This window comes from Spea bombifrons, chromosome 3 (assembly GCF_027358695.1).
Source record: "Spea bombifrons isolate aSpeBom1 chromosome 3, aSpeBom1.2.pri, whole genome shotgun sequence".
In the NCBI taxonomy this organism is placed as follows: domain Eukaryota; kingdom Metazoa; phylum Chordata; class Amphibia; order Anura; family Pelobatidae; genus Spea; species Spea bombifrons.
Genome location: NC_071089.1, coordinates 96934575 through 96950063, shown reverse-complemented (window position 1 = coordinate 96950063; position 15489 = coordinate 96934575).

Genomic DNA, 15489 nt, shown 5'->3' with positions numbered 1-15489 from the left:
TCATATTTAATTACACTTTCCAAACATACATTTGACGATGTATTCACTAAAGTGTGAGCTTGCATGAGCTAATCCCATTTATTGCATAGATATTGTTTGAGTTTAAGCTGATTTAACTATGCATTTCTCAGGTATGAGATATGGCTAAATTTCATAAATAATGACAAGCATGGCACATGTATAAAAATTTAGGTTGTGTAAGATAAGGAATTTAAATTGTTTAAAAGTTATTTGTATTATACTGTATTTCCAATGATCTGTCAAAATTCCATGTTGGAAAACTGTAATGCACATGTTCCAATTTTTAACCCTCAGTGCCTAAAAGACCCTACTTTACAGGTAAATTCATGTACCCAGGGAAAGAAATTTACTGAAATACTGTGTTTGTGTGTTTGGATAGAATGTGTTTGTTAGGACAGACTGACGGTAAAATGGTTAAATTGCCCCCTAGTAAAATACTTTGGGATGTTACCGTATTTGCTCGAATATAAGATGTTTTTTTCCCCCAGAGAAAATACCCCTCTTCTTTTATTAGTGGCCGTTTTTATAATCCGACCTCAAATAATGGTCTGACTCAAGGACTAAGATCCAGATCCCCTGCGGCGCTGCAGCGGACCTTGATCCTACTCTCTGGCAGCCGGTGGACGTCTAGAACAATCGGGCAGCAGGGTCGGGTCTGGTCTCCACACTCCTGCACTTCCATTGGGGCTTCTATGACCGAGGGCCGGTGTGACATGAGCTTCCAGTGCTCCATCATAGAATCAGAAGTGCCGGGCAGCAGCAAAGGTTGTCGGCGCACAGACGTTCACCGACTGCCAGAGAGGAGGATTCCTAGCAGTGCTGCATGGGACCTGGATCCTCCTCTCCGGCCCCCGTTGAATGTCTACACGATGCACACAGACAACCTCCGCTGCCCGGCAGTGCTCAGTCATAGTGGCCCTGGCGGAAGTGTCTGCAGCAGCAGAGGTTGTCTGTGCGCATCGCGCAGACGTCCACCGGCTTCCCCCACTGACACCAAGGAGTCAGGAGCATGGGGGACAAGTCTGGGAATGCATTGGTAAGCCGGAGGGGGGCAGAGTGGCAAGCCTGGGGCCAGATGTGCGTAACTGGGGAGCAGGTTGGCAAATACAAGGAAGAAAAACGAGAAATGTTTTTTTCTCAATCATAGTTTTTAAGTATGAAAAAAAGTTTACATGTGAATTAATATCTATTAGTACTTTTTTCCCTATAGGGTAGTCTCATTCAGGCTTTTTCTGTTTTTTCCTAAATTAATATTCAAACTTTGGGGGGGTCGTCTTATAATCAAGCAAATACGGTAACTTTAAAAAAAAAAAAATACATACTTTTGTAGAGTAGTTTTTTTTCTGGACACTATTGGGGTGCAACCCCCAGCATACCACAACAAATCTTGTTTAGAAGCAGCAATACGCATCATTCATATTTAACCCTGTAGGTGTAAAAAAAAATGAAAATACCAGGCTTAAGAGGTGTTTACAAAAACAGGGCAAATACACTTTTGGAGGTTTTTTTCCCCATTTGCATTGGTTATATATAATTTCTATAGGTGAAACTGAAATTTCTCCTAATTTTCTGCACATTTTTTGATATTTTTTATACTAAATGATGGTATATATAATTATTATTTCAAAATAAAGCCCAACTTGTGCTGAAAAAAACAATGTTCTCTGGTCATTTAGTGCAAGCATTGTAAAAAAAAAAAAAAAAAAAAAGGTCCTGAAGGGGTTAAGTGCTGGAGGTGTTTTGACATGCATCAGTGGTACAGGGAGTATGAGTTTTCTTAAATTTTGTTTCTTCACAAATGTGTCTCTGTGAATACCTCTATCACTCGATAGCATGCATCACATATATAAATAACATCCTGCCTCAGTATTGAACTTCCCCACCCTTCTTTTTTAATGTTAGTGGGAGTTTAGGACACATGCATTTTTGTTTCCATCATCCTACAAGGTGCAAAAGAGATTGGAATAGGTGCAATAGAGTTAGCTGGCACAGTTTCTCCGCAACTAAGGTAAAGCTTTAAAGAAGTTTAATTAAATCCTGTGCTTTGTGACCAGATAAGAAAGGTGATCATCTAATTTCTTCCATTAATTATTTTATGTTTAATCTCTAATCCCATAGACCTACCTATATGCACATATAAATAGCCTTCAGATACTCAACTCAACGTAGTTTAAGAACAACTGGCTATATTCAACCGCTAGTATTTAACACAGAAGCGGTTATCGCAGTGAATCTAAAACAATATGAGGTAAAGGCGTTAGCTCAAGGTCATTGGATTAACCTAAATAAAATACTATTGTTATTCAATGGTTAGCTACCTACAAGTCAGGTAGGTATAAACCACCTTCAACTGCTAACCTAGTAGTAGATTATGCATTTACGTTGCCATTTCCCAGCACCTATTACTTAATCCTTCCATGACATGAACTAGAATCAGATTGGTTCCATTCTTTTTGTAAGTGGCAGAGTTTATCTGAATTCCATGCATATTGTGTCCTGTCTAATGGTGCAAATTATTATTATTTGATTCATATGGCACCGTCATATTCTACAGCGATATATGTAAAATATATAAAATGGCGTACCTTTGCTGTTACTAGTGCTTCTACTACTGCTTCTATTTAGACTAATGGGTGGGGTGCAATTAAAGAGACTGTTTGCTGCAGACACAAGGTAGTTTACTTTAAATATGTATTGCAGCTATGGTTAGTTAAAACTCCAGCTGCTGAGTCTACATTTCCCATAACTCTTAGCCAGTCTGCTATGTTAAGCATCATGGGTTTGCAAGTGCTGATAACCCTACACCAGGAAATCAAGGTCATGAGTATCCGCCAGTATCCTGCTCTTGGTTACCATGCACTGGGATACCCTGCTGCAAATGTGCAGACAACTCATGGATATCAGGCCCCATCTGGAGATTGCCAAGGTCATTTATGATTAAGAATTGGTACGTTGAAAGCAAAACTATCTGGCTTTTACAGTGTGCACTGAAGTGTACAGGTTAAGCCCCCTGCAAAAATGCTTGTGCAGACTGGAGTTTACATAGATGCATAAAAAAAGAATTTGACACCAGATAAGAATCATTTATCGTATCTAGTTTTCCTCTCACCCTCTAGTTTTAGATTTTTAGACCTATTGTTTTAACATTTCTACTAATTTAAATCTCCCTGTTGTACTTTAAATGCCTTTACATTTCTATCTTCTTTCTGTTCTCAAAGCTATACAGTTAGGTCAAAGCTATTGATTTCCCTTAGCCTTTCCTGATATTTGTTATCTGGTAAACCATTCACGATTCTCTCTAGAATGTTAGTATCCTTCTGGAGATGGGGTCTCCAGAACTCTAGGTAAAGCCTCAGGCCTGACCAGAGATCTGAGGATCTACTACTAATACCTCTAGCTGCACAACCTATCACCCTGCTTGCTCGTTCTAACTGTTTGTTGTATTGCCTACTTTCTTTAACTCAGAAATAATTACTGTTAAGTCCCAAGTACAGTATAGACAATGCTGTATTTTGCCTTTGGAATTTGACATCCCAAGTACATTTTTAGATTTACCAACATTAAACTTACCAACATTAAATTTACCATTCTTCTAATTTACTTGAATTATTACATTTTGACTTACTCTCTAAAAAATGTCTATCCTTACCTTCCTACACTATATACATATTAAAATGTGCCAACCTTTTATTAACCTTCATTAATAAATTAGTATTTTACTGGCATTTATTTTGCACTATGTTAACTGAAAGAGTAGCCATCCCTCTGTATCTACATAGTCTCATCATCATTTGTAGAGCAGTAGATATCGGGGCTTATCTTTCACTCCTTGAAATATGATGAATGGACAATTACTACCTCTTAGGGTTGGTCATAGTTTGGTTACTAGCTTGCTAATTGGCACATGACTACTTAATTTATTGTATTTTTTTGTATTAAAGGTGCTCCTTTTACAGTCCTTACTTGTTGTATAGCAAACAGTATGTTTCAAATAAAAAAAACAGTATGTGAACGAAGGTATACTCTGCCACAAAGGAAAACGATTGTTGTGGAGGAGCCTGTTGCTTTATAATGAACATTGCTGACAACACAGGCTGTGAAGTCATGAAATTAATCTGTCCATGCAGATGTTCCTTATGCTGTTGCCCATGCTGTTTACAGAAAGTGAGTATAAAGCAGTCTCTAGGGGCAAGGCACTACTGATTATTTTGCATGACCAATTTAATAGTAGTGTATTATGGTCTTGGCAAGGAGCATTACAAGAGATGCTCAGGGTAAAGTGAGTATGATGTAGATGGGTCGTGGCTTAATACAAAAATGTGTATTTTATTGGCAATGGCCACTGATGGCCCTTTCTAAGAAAGTAATAGAAAATGTGTTTGGACTCACTCACCAGGCATTATTATTATTATTTTATATAGTTCTAACATATTACACAGAGCTGTACAATGGGTTGGGAGATTAATATTGTCTGCCAAAGTGTTTTGGGCTTTTATTACTGGGCCACTGTGGTGTAATTGCCCATCAAGTTGAATATTGCCAACCTTCTCATGGTATAAACACCCCTTTATTTTACAAAAAATGCTATTTCCTGGTACAACTACGTAAAGGTTGTTAGTACTTAACCATAAACATTAATTATCAGTGTGCAAAAGTTTATAAAACTCTTTTATATCTCAATAGGAAAAGTACTTTCACAGGCATCTATTCACTAAAGTACGAATGCTTGCGAAATTGGATAAAAGTCTAACTCGCAAATTCACCAAATCCAAATCGCTTTAGTACTAGCAAAAAATAAAGGACTTGCATACACAAAAGCAGTTACTCAATACGGTGCGAGTTGCCTGCTACTTTAAATGTAAAAACTCACAATTGTCACATTGCAACCTAAAAGAGAGGTCCCTGCCCCATTGCTACATTGATATAAAATGGGGGTGATAACTGCCCCACTTCCCAAACATGATGCAGTATTTAATTGTGTGTGTGTTTTTAATTCTCAAAATCTACATTTATACAGAGCACTAATATCTCTTTTTTTCATACAGCTTGAAGTGCAGACTCTTCCAGTTGTCACAATTCGCTATGTCGGCATATTTGCCTGACAAAGTTTACCATCCAGAAAGACGAAAACTTGCTTCAAATCTCTGGCCCACATGTTCGTTGCAGATGTTGCAGAGATATCAACTTTGCGCTATTACATCAGCAGCTGCCTATCTGGCATCTCTTCCTGGATGGCCTCTCACCACCTCAAGATAAATATGTCTAAAACTGAGCTCCTTCTAATCCCTCCCTCTATCCCACCCTTTTATCCCTCACATCAAATCACTCTCTAAATCCTGCCACAACTAACTACGCAACATTTCCAAAATTTGTCCATTCCTGACTGCTAGCAGCGCAAAACAACTAGTCCACTCCCTCGTAATCTCCCATCTAGACTACTGCAACATCCTACTTACCGGCCTCGCTCTTTCCCGACTATCCCCTCTCACCCGACACTCTGCATCTGCTGCACCTCTCTGCGAGTCCCTCCACTGGCTCCCCATCCATAGCAGAATTAAAAACAAAATACTAACTCTATCCTACAAAGCTCTCACTAACGCCACTCCTCTCTACCTATCCTCCCCCATCAGCAAATATACTCCAGCCCACCATCTAAGATCCAACAATGACCTGCTCCTTGCATCTTCACTTATTACCTCCTCCCATGCCTGCCTACAGGACTTCTCTCGCCCAGCACCAACCCTCTGGAACTCTCTTCCCCGTGCTGTCCGACTCTCACCAACTCTACCCTCCTTCAAACCCTCCCTAAAAACATTTCTCTTCAGGGAAGCCTACCACTGACATAAACATCAAAACTTCCCTCTCACCCACTTACAACCCTTATCTCGCCCTAAATTAAAACCATTCACTACCACGCAGTCCTCACCTCCTGTTTCTCACCCCTTATTCACCTAGATTGTAAGTTCCTGCAGGAACAGGGCCCTTCATTCCTCTTGTATCTTATGTCAATTGCTGTATTGTACTTGTCGTTATCTGTAAAATTTTCATCTTGTACAGTGCTGTGGAATCTGTTGGCGCTATATAAATAATAATATATATCAATTCAAAAATCATGTTATAATTTATTTCATAAATTGGCTTGCGATTATTATGAGTGTGCATTGTTAAGCTATATTTATTTTTTAAATATTGGATTATTTATTTTATTTTTTAACGTTACCCGACAAATTTAGATGAAACCTCTATTGGAGGAGTTTCCAAACAGTGGACAGGTATTGTAAAGGAAGCCTTAACAGATGCAGACAACTTTGATGTTCGGTTTCCAATGGACCTTGATGTGAAAGTTAAAGCAGTCATGCTAGCTGTCTGCTTTCTTATTGTAAGTTTTTAGTGACCCATTAATAGGGTACATTGTTAAAATTAAGTAAATAAGTTTGCATCGTTTATTCTCTTCCTGTTTTAAAAGGTTTGAGTGAATGTGTTTGCAGATATAAAGTTATATTTAGCTTGAAAATGTAATTGACAGTATAACCCATAGAAATGTTTTTTTATCAAAATTCTAACAGTAACTGAAAAAGTATTGCTTTAACAAGATTGATAGGTTGATCTGCCATGGTTCCTCTTCTAACTTTTGCCACTCGTTGTGCTGCATGACTTTCTGGATGTCTGTAAGTTCAAAAGTAAAGGCACAGTTTAAAGTCCTATAGACAGCTTGACCAGAGAATAATGCATATTAAAGTAATTTGTAAATATTTTAATATGCATTTTTTTAAAATGTAAAAAATAGAAAACAAATCAGTTACTTACTTTTTAGAGAGAAGCTGCAGCTTCCTGTGTCCTCCATGGTCTGACAATCATCCAATCAGTGAAATCAATGGGCTTACTTTCTGTGAGGCATTTCATGAGAACCCTCCTTGCAATCCTTGCCAAACTAGTGCTGGTGCTGACAGATGGTGTCGGGAAATGTGTTTGACTGAAGAGATCTCCTGCCTAGCATCTAGCGATTGGATGGGGAGAGGGGCAAATATATATCCAGGTAATTCCAAATGGTTCATATGATTTCCCTGCAGCTGTACAATAGCTGCATGTTCTATTTACCGTATTTGCTCAATTATAAGACGACCCCCCTAAATATTAATTTAGGAAAAAAAAGAAAGAGCCTGAATATAAGACTAACCTATAGGAAAAAAGTTTTACTAGTACATATTAATTCATATTTTTTCATATTTAATAAAAGCTATGATTGAGAAAAATATTTTTTGTTTTTATCTCCTTTTATTTGCCAACCTGCCCCCAGAAATGCCTTTTACCACATTTGCCACTCTGACCCATGATGTGCCTTTTAACCCTCTATATGCCACGCTGCCTCCAGAAATGTCTTATACCCTCCTATATGCCACTGTGCCCCATGATATGCCTTGTTAAAAGGCATATCATGGGGCTGAGGGGCATACAGGGGGGTTAAAAGGCATTTCTGGAGGTATATAACTGCTAACAACAATCACACTCCTATCAAGCACAGGCAGCCAGTACATGCTGGAACCTGGGGATGATAGGAGTGTGATTACAGCCTCCCTATGCCATTCTACCCCCCCTTACACATCCATGCTATCACACACACACACACTCGTTCACAAAGATTTAAATACTCATTCATTCCATTAATCACACATACTTGCTCAAAAAACCCAACCCCCTTACCTGAACTGCAAATCTCTCACTCGCAGACTTCTGCAGAGGCCCGGCTGCTTCCCCTTGCAACTTCTCTGGCCCCGCCCCCAGAGGAAGAAGGAGGGGGCAGAGTCATATGACGACTCTGGTGGCTTCCTGTTCTCCTGCTGCTAGTACAAGAGACACTGCTCGCGACCAAAGCAGCCTGGCCCCAGCGGACATTTTTTTGAGGTCTGATTAGAAGACGACCTCGATTATAAGACGAGGGGTATTTTTCAGAGCATTTTCTCTGAAAAAAACCTTGTCTTATAATTGAGCAAATACGGTAATGTCTGCCCCTTACAAATGCACATAAATAAACAACCATTAACCCCTTAAGGACAGAGCTATTTGTTTATTTTTGTACCCTTTGTGACAATGGCAGTTTTTTTCTGCTGTGCTCATGTTTAGCTGTAATTTTTTTCTCCCCCATTTAGTGAACCCACACTCATATATTGTGTTTTTCATGACAAGAAGGGTTTTCTTTAGATATCATTATTTTGATCATTTTGCAATTTACTATAAAGAATATGATGAACATTTTTATTACATTTTTCTTTTACTACTTTCATATTTAAAAAAAACAAACAAAAAAAAACATTTTTTCATTGATCACATAGTGACCTGGGCTTTATTGACCTACATGTTTAGCTGCATTAACGGTAATCGACCTGCAGGATTCTCAGAAGAGTCTACAGTGACCTCTTGGGAACTCCTTTATTTGAATGGGTGCTGCCATCTTGTTAGAGACAGCATGTCTCTAACAGGTGGCGATTTGAAACACTCCTAGAAAGCGATCTAAATGCCTCCTTATTACACCTCCTAAATATATTTTTTAACCTAGGTTAGCCACAATAACTAAAAGGCATCAAGCATTTCAATACAGTGAACACGACTGCTCTTAGGAGAGATCGTACCAGGCCCCTACATTTGTTTCTGGTGTTGCTGGATGTCTCAGTGTCGAGGCATTGCAACAATACCAGCTGAGTGAAGAAAGCAATCATTGACAGTGAGCTTAGCAGTGGCTGAGATAATAATAATAAAGTAATAATAATTTAATTTAGTGCAGAAAATGTACTGTTTAAGGGTAATCCAGCTGTAGGGACTGCAGCAGGTATTTTTTTTACCAATTTTAGGCATTCTACTGTTCTTTCCGTTGTTTAAAATTTAAAACCTGTTCCTGTGTAGTTTGAGATAGGTGCCCATTTACCCTACCAGTCAAACCTTCAATTTGTGGACAAGTTAATTTTTTAAATGATCTTTTTATCATATTATATATTATTTTTCATTGATAAATATTGAGGACAAAACCAGGAATTGTAATATGTATAATATACACTCACTGGGCATATTATTAGGTACACCATGCTAGTACCGGGTTTGACTCCTTTTTGCTAGTGCCTTTATTCTTCGTGACAAGGTTCTGGACACATTCCTCAGACATTTTGGTCCATATGGACATGATGGCATCACACAGTTGATGCAGATATGTCAGGTGCACATCCTTAATGCGAATCTCCCATTCCACCACATCCCAAAGGTACTCTATTGGATTGAGATCTTGTGACTGTGGAGGCCATTGGAGTACAGTGAACTCATTGTCATGTTCAAGAAAACAGTTTGAGATGATGTGAGCTTTGTGACATGGTGCATTATCCTGCTGGATACACTGTGGTCATAAAGGGATGGACATGGTCAGCAACAATACTCAGGTTGGCGGTTAAACTATGTTCAATTGGTACTAAGGGGCCCATTGTGTGCCAAGAAAACACACCATGACACCACCAGTAGCCTGATCCATTGATACAAGGCAGGATGGATCCATGCTTTTTTATGTTGTTTACGGCAAAGTCTGACCCTGCCATCTGAATGTCGCAGCTGGAATCGAGACTCATCAGACCAGGCAACATTCATCCAGTATTCATTGTCAAATTTTGGTGAGCCTGTGCGAATTGTAGCCTCAGTTTCCTATTCTTGGCTGACAGAAGCAGCACCCAGTGTGGTGGTCTGCTGCTGTAGCCCATCTGCTTCAAGGTTTGACTTGTTGTGCATTCAGAGATGGTATTCTGCATACCTTGGTTGTAACAAGTGGTTATTTGAGTCACTGTTGCCTTTCTGTCATCTCCAACGAGTTTGCCCATTCTCCTCTGACATCAACAAGGCATTTTCGTCCACACAACTGCCGCTCACTGGATATTTTCACTTTTTTGGACCATTCTCTGTAAACCCTAGAGATTGTTGTGTGTGAGAATCCCAGTAGATCAGTAGTTTTTGAAATACTCAGACCAGCCATCTGGCACCAACAAACATGCCACGTTCAAAGTCACTTAAATCCACTTTCTTCCCCGTTCTGATGCTCGGTTTGAACTTCATAAAGTTGCATTTACCACGTCTGCATGCCTAAATGCATTGAGTTGCTGCCATTAGTTTGGCTGATTAGCTATTTGTGTTGACAAGCAATTGAACAGGTGTGCATTAGAATATTGGGGAAATTCAGTCCTGTTTCAAAGGGCTTCATCTGCCAATGCCTGTTTGCCCGGGTCCAGTGCCCTATTTCTGTTGCTGCTCATCTATCGCCTTACTGTGGCAAATCAATATTTTGTTCTAACATTGGGTTGTATAAAAAAAAATGTGGCGACACACTGCAAGCTTATATATTGTGAGACTAGCAGGCAAGTAAGGAAAAAACAACAGCTTAATACCTGAAACATGCGAGGATCAGTAACTATGGTGTCACAGGACTAAGAAATGCCCATCACCCTCAGCCAGTATGATGATGAGGGTGGTCAGAGTTGTAGCTCTCAAAAGCTGGCGATCTGGGAGGAAATACCGTATTTGCTCGATTATAAGATGACCCCCCCAAAAAAATCTGAATATTAATTTAGGAAAAAAAGAAAAAGCCTGAATATAAGACGACCCTATAGGAAAAAAGTTTTACCAGTAAACATTAATTCATGTAAACTATGTAAACTATTTTTTTTTAATAAAAGCTATGATTGAGAAAAATATTTTGTTTTTTATTCCTTTTATTTTCCAACCTGCCCCCCAGTTATGTACATCTGCCCCTGGCTTGACCCCCCTATGTGCCACTCTGCCTCCAGAAATGCCTTTTGACCCCCTATATGCCACTCTGCCTCCAGAAATGCCTTATACCCTATATGCCACTCTGGCATTTAGGGGGTTAAAAGGCATATTATGGGGCAGAGTGGCATATAGGGAGGTATAAGGCATTTCAGGAGGCGTATAGAGTCGTGTATAAAGGGTTAAAAGTAGGGCTGAAACAACTAATCGATAAAATCGATAATAATCGATAATGAAAATCGTTGTCAACGAATTTCATCATCGATTAATCGGATCGATTTTTATCGATTATAAAAAGAGGTTTTTTTCAGAGCAAATGCTCTGAAAAACTCCTCTCCTTATATAATCCTACCTCAAACAGAGATCGGATTATAACACCGGAATCCAGATCCCCCGCAACGCTGCAGGGGACCGGGATTCCCCTCACTGTCGGCCGGTCTCTCACTTCCGTCTCTCTCCCCCTCCAATCTGCCTCCTCCCCCCTCCCATACATCACTCTGCCTCTCTACCCGGCACCGTTACTGACAGGCACTTTCCCTGCAGCTTCATAGAAGCCTCAGTGTAAGTGAAGGGCAGTAACGGAGTCTGTCTGTGCGATACAGACCCTCACCGGCTGACAGAGAATCATCCTCTTTGATAGCCGGTTAGGGTCTGCATCGCGCAGACAGACTCCGTTACTGCCCTTCACTTACACTGTGGCTTCTATGAAGCTGCAGTGAAAGTGCCTTCAGTAACGGAGCCGGGTAGAGAGGCAGAGCGGTGTATGGGAGGGGGGAGGAGTCAGAGGGGTGTATGGGAGCCACCCTCCAATACACCACTCTGGCTCCTCCCCCTCTCATACGCCACTCTGCCTCTCTACCCGGCTCCCTGGTGTCTTGTCAGAAACGGAGGTTCACAGGAGGCAGAGTGGAGTATGGGAGGGGAGAGGAGGCAAAGTGATGTATGGGAGGGGGAGGAGCCAATGTGATGTATGGGAGGAGGCAGAGTGGAGTATGGGAGGGGCCAGAGTGGAGTATGGGAGGGGGAGGAGCCAGAGTGGTGTATGGGAGGAGGCAGAGTGGAGTATGGGAGGGGGAGGAGCCAAAGTGATGTATGGGAGGGGAGGAGGTAGAGTGGTATATGGGAGGGGGAGGAGGCAAAGTGATGCATGGGAGGGGAGGAGCCAAAGTGATGTATGGGCGGGGGAGGAGGCAGAGTGGTGTATGGGAGGGGGGAGGAGGCAGAGTGGAGTATGAGAGGGGGGAGGAGCCAGAGTGGTGTTTGGGAGGGGGAGGAGCCAGAGTGGTGTTTGGGAGGGGGAGGAGCCAGAGTGGTGTATGGGAGGGGAGGACCAGAGTGGTGTATGGGAGGGGGAGGAGCCAGAGTGGTGTATGGGTGAGTTATAGTGGTGTATGGGGGGTATTATGAATTTTTAGGGCATATAGGGGGTATAAGGCATATGGATATTAGGCATATCAGGGGGGCATAAACATATCTGGGGGTAAAAGGTATATCAGGGGGCTCAGTGGCATATAGGGGGTATAAGACATCGATATTAGGCATATCAGGGGGGCATAAAACAAATCTGGGGGTAAAAGGTATATCAGGGGGCTCAGTTGCATATCACTGGCATATAAGGAGTATAAGGCATATCAGGGGCACAGTGGCATATCAGGGGGAACAGTGGAATCTGGCATATAAGAGGTATAAGGCATATATGGGGCAAAGTGGCAAGCTGGGGGTCAGATGTGCATAACTGAGGGCAGTTTGGTAAATAAAAAAATTTAAACAAGGCTTTTTTCTCAGTTTTTATTAAATATGAAAAATAGTTAACATATGAATTAATATTTACTAATAACTTTGTATTAAAACCTAGTTTGAGAAGCACTGTGTTTGGGTTCTTGTAGCTTTTATTATTATGTCAGTAAAATAAGAAGGTGAATAGAGAGAGGCCATTGCAATAAAGAGATGAAAGTGTAAATTGTACGTTTTTTATTGCAATTTTTCTTCAATTTAAAATAATGTATTTTTTTATCCGATTAATCGATTAATCGACAAAATAATCGGCGAACTAATCGATTATTAAAATAATCGTTAGTTGCAGCCCTAGTTAAAAGGGATTTCTGGAGGCAGAGTGACATTAAGGGGGGCATATCATAGAGCACTCTACCTACAGAAATGCCTTATGCCCCCCATTTAACACCCCCCCCAAAAGAAAACTCACCGGTGCTTCTGACTCCCGGTGTGTTGTCCGGGCAGTGTGTAGATGTCTGACGCCGGAAGAAGGTGCAGTTAGCAGCGGGGGTTGTCTGCGTCCATCACGTAGACCTTCCCCGGCTGTCAGAGAGAATTCCCTGGTGAGGGGAACTCTGATCTCTGACAGCCGGGGAAGGTCTGCGCGATGGACGCAGACAACCCCCGCTTCTAACCGCACCTCCTTCTGGCTGCAGCAGAAGTTGTCTACGTGAATCGCTACACACCGGGAGTCAGAAGCACCAGTAAGTTGGGGAGCGGGGGGACAGGAAGATCCAGGTCCCTTGCAGCGTTGCGGGGAATCTGGATCTTAGTCTCATAGTAAGACCTATTTGAGATCTGATAATAAGACGACCCCGATTATAAAATGAGGGGTATTTTTTAGAGCATTTGCTCTGAAAAAAACCTCTTCTTATAATCGAGCAAATACAGTAATGTCATAAAATCTGGAAATACTGTATCTATGTATGCATAACCTGTGTTATATTATGTACTGTCACCTACATTTAATGTGTGTACACTCGTCATGCATATATGAGCACATCTATTGGATAAGAGTTAGTACACACACTAGTTCTAACCCCCCCCCACACCTCTTCTGGCAAGGTCTTCAACAATTGTTGTGGGAATTTGTGCCCATTCACTGATGTTGGATATGAAGGTCTGGCTTGCAATCAGCATTTCAATTCACCCGAAAGGTGTTCATTGGGTTTAAGGTCACGGCTCTATGCGAGTTTCTCCCTTGCCATATTTGCAACAAACAGCTTGCCTCACCATCTTTGCCACCAAATTGCTTGTTAGTGCAATATTTGTCCCCAGATTGGCTGTGACATATTTGCCCCAAACAAATTGTCAGTGCCCCAGACACCTTGTCTGTGTCATCTGTGCCCACAGATTGAATGTGCCATATTGGTCACCACACAGCCTGGCCCCCCAGGAAAATTCTTAAAGAAGCACTCAAACGCAAACAGAACTAAGAGACTAAACAAACTTTATTATTAAGTCAACACCTGAAGAAAAAGCAAAAGATTTTTAAACAAATTGCTACCTCTGGACTCACAAAGAGTCATTCTTCAGCACGCAGGAGAGGAAAACCCCTATTTAATTGGGGAAACCTCTGGGGAACCATGTCTGAAGAATAGCCCTTCCCTCTGGGCACTAAGAGGTTGATTGATTACATGTGGAATGTTTTAGAATGCAGTTTTACTTTTAAATTTCCACATTATTACTTCATTATCTCTGTATGCTCCAAACATCTACTGCTGGTGAAGTTTGCTTTCCTTATTTTCACTTAAGAGTAAGATATGTTGGCAGTATGAGGCTGCCCCTTCGCCTTGAGTGATCCCTGCTGATTTCCTGCAGATGAGAGAAAACTTGGGGAAAAACAAAGTGAAAACTCGCAGACACCCCCATCTTGGTCACCTTTTGCCAGTTGTGTAGAAAGACCCCACTGTCTTCAGCCAGACTCACATACACCCCCCCTACCATGATCGCCTCAGACTCCATATGAAAAAGACACCACAGTCGCCTTCGCCCAGCCTCACATACACCTCTGCCACTGTCGCCTTAGGCCGGTTGCACCAACACACACCACAGTCGCCTTCTGCCCCATTCAAATACACACACACACACCACGGTCGGGTAGGTCGGCTGCGCAGAAAGCCTTCGGCCAGCCTCACGTACACTTATATCAAGGTCACCTTAGGCCGCATGCTCCAACAGACACCCCACCGTGGCCTTAAGCCAATCTCACATACACCCAAAGCAAGTTCGCCTCATACCGGTTGTGCCAAAAGACAGCAAAGTCATCTTGACCATTCTAAAATACGCCCCTACCACGATCGCCTTAGGCCACATGTGCCAACAGACACCACCATCGCCTTCAGGCAATACCACATACATCCAAACCAAGTTTGCCTTAAGCCAGTTATGTCAAAAGGAACCACCGTCGCCTTCGGCCAGTCTAAAAAACCATGTACGGTTAAAGCCAGTTGTGCCACCAGACACCGCTGATGCCTTCGGCAAGTCTCACATGCACCCAAGCCACGTTCGGTTCACTGTGCCAACAGACACCATCGTCGCCTTTGGCTAGACTCACGTACATCCCTCCCACGGTCACGTTAGGCTGGTTTCACCGACAGATACCGCCGTCGCCATTGGCCACATTGACATACACCCACACTACGGTTAGGTAGGTCAGTTACGAAGAAAGACCCCACCGTCGCCTTTCGGACAGACTCAAATACACCCGTATCACGGTCCCCTTACACAGGCTGCACCAACAAACACCCCCGTCGCCTTCGGCCAGAGTCACATACACCCACACCACAGTCACTTAGGTTGGTTGCGCAGAAAGACCCCACCGTCGTCTTCAGCCAATCTCACATGAATCCAAACCAAGTTTGACTCAGGCTGGTTGTGCCGAAAGAAACTACAGTTGCCTTC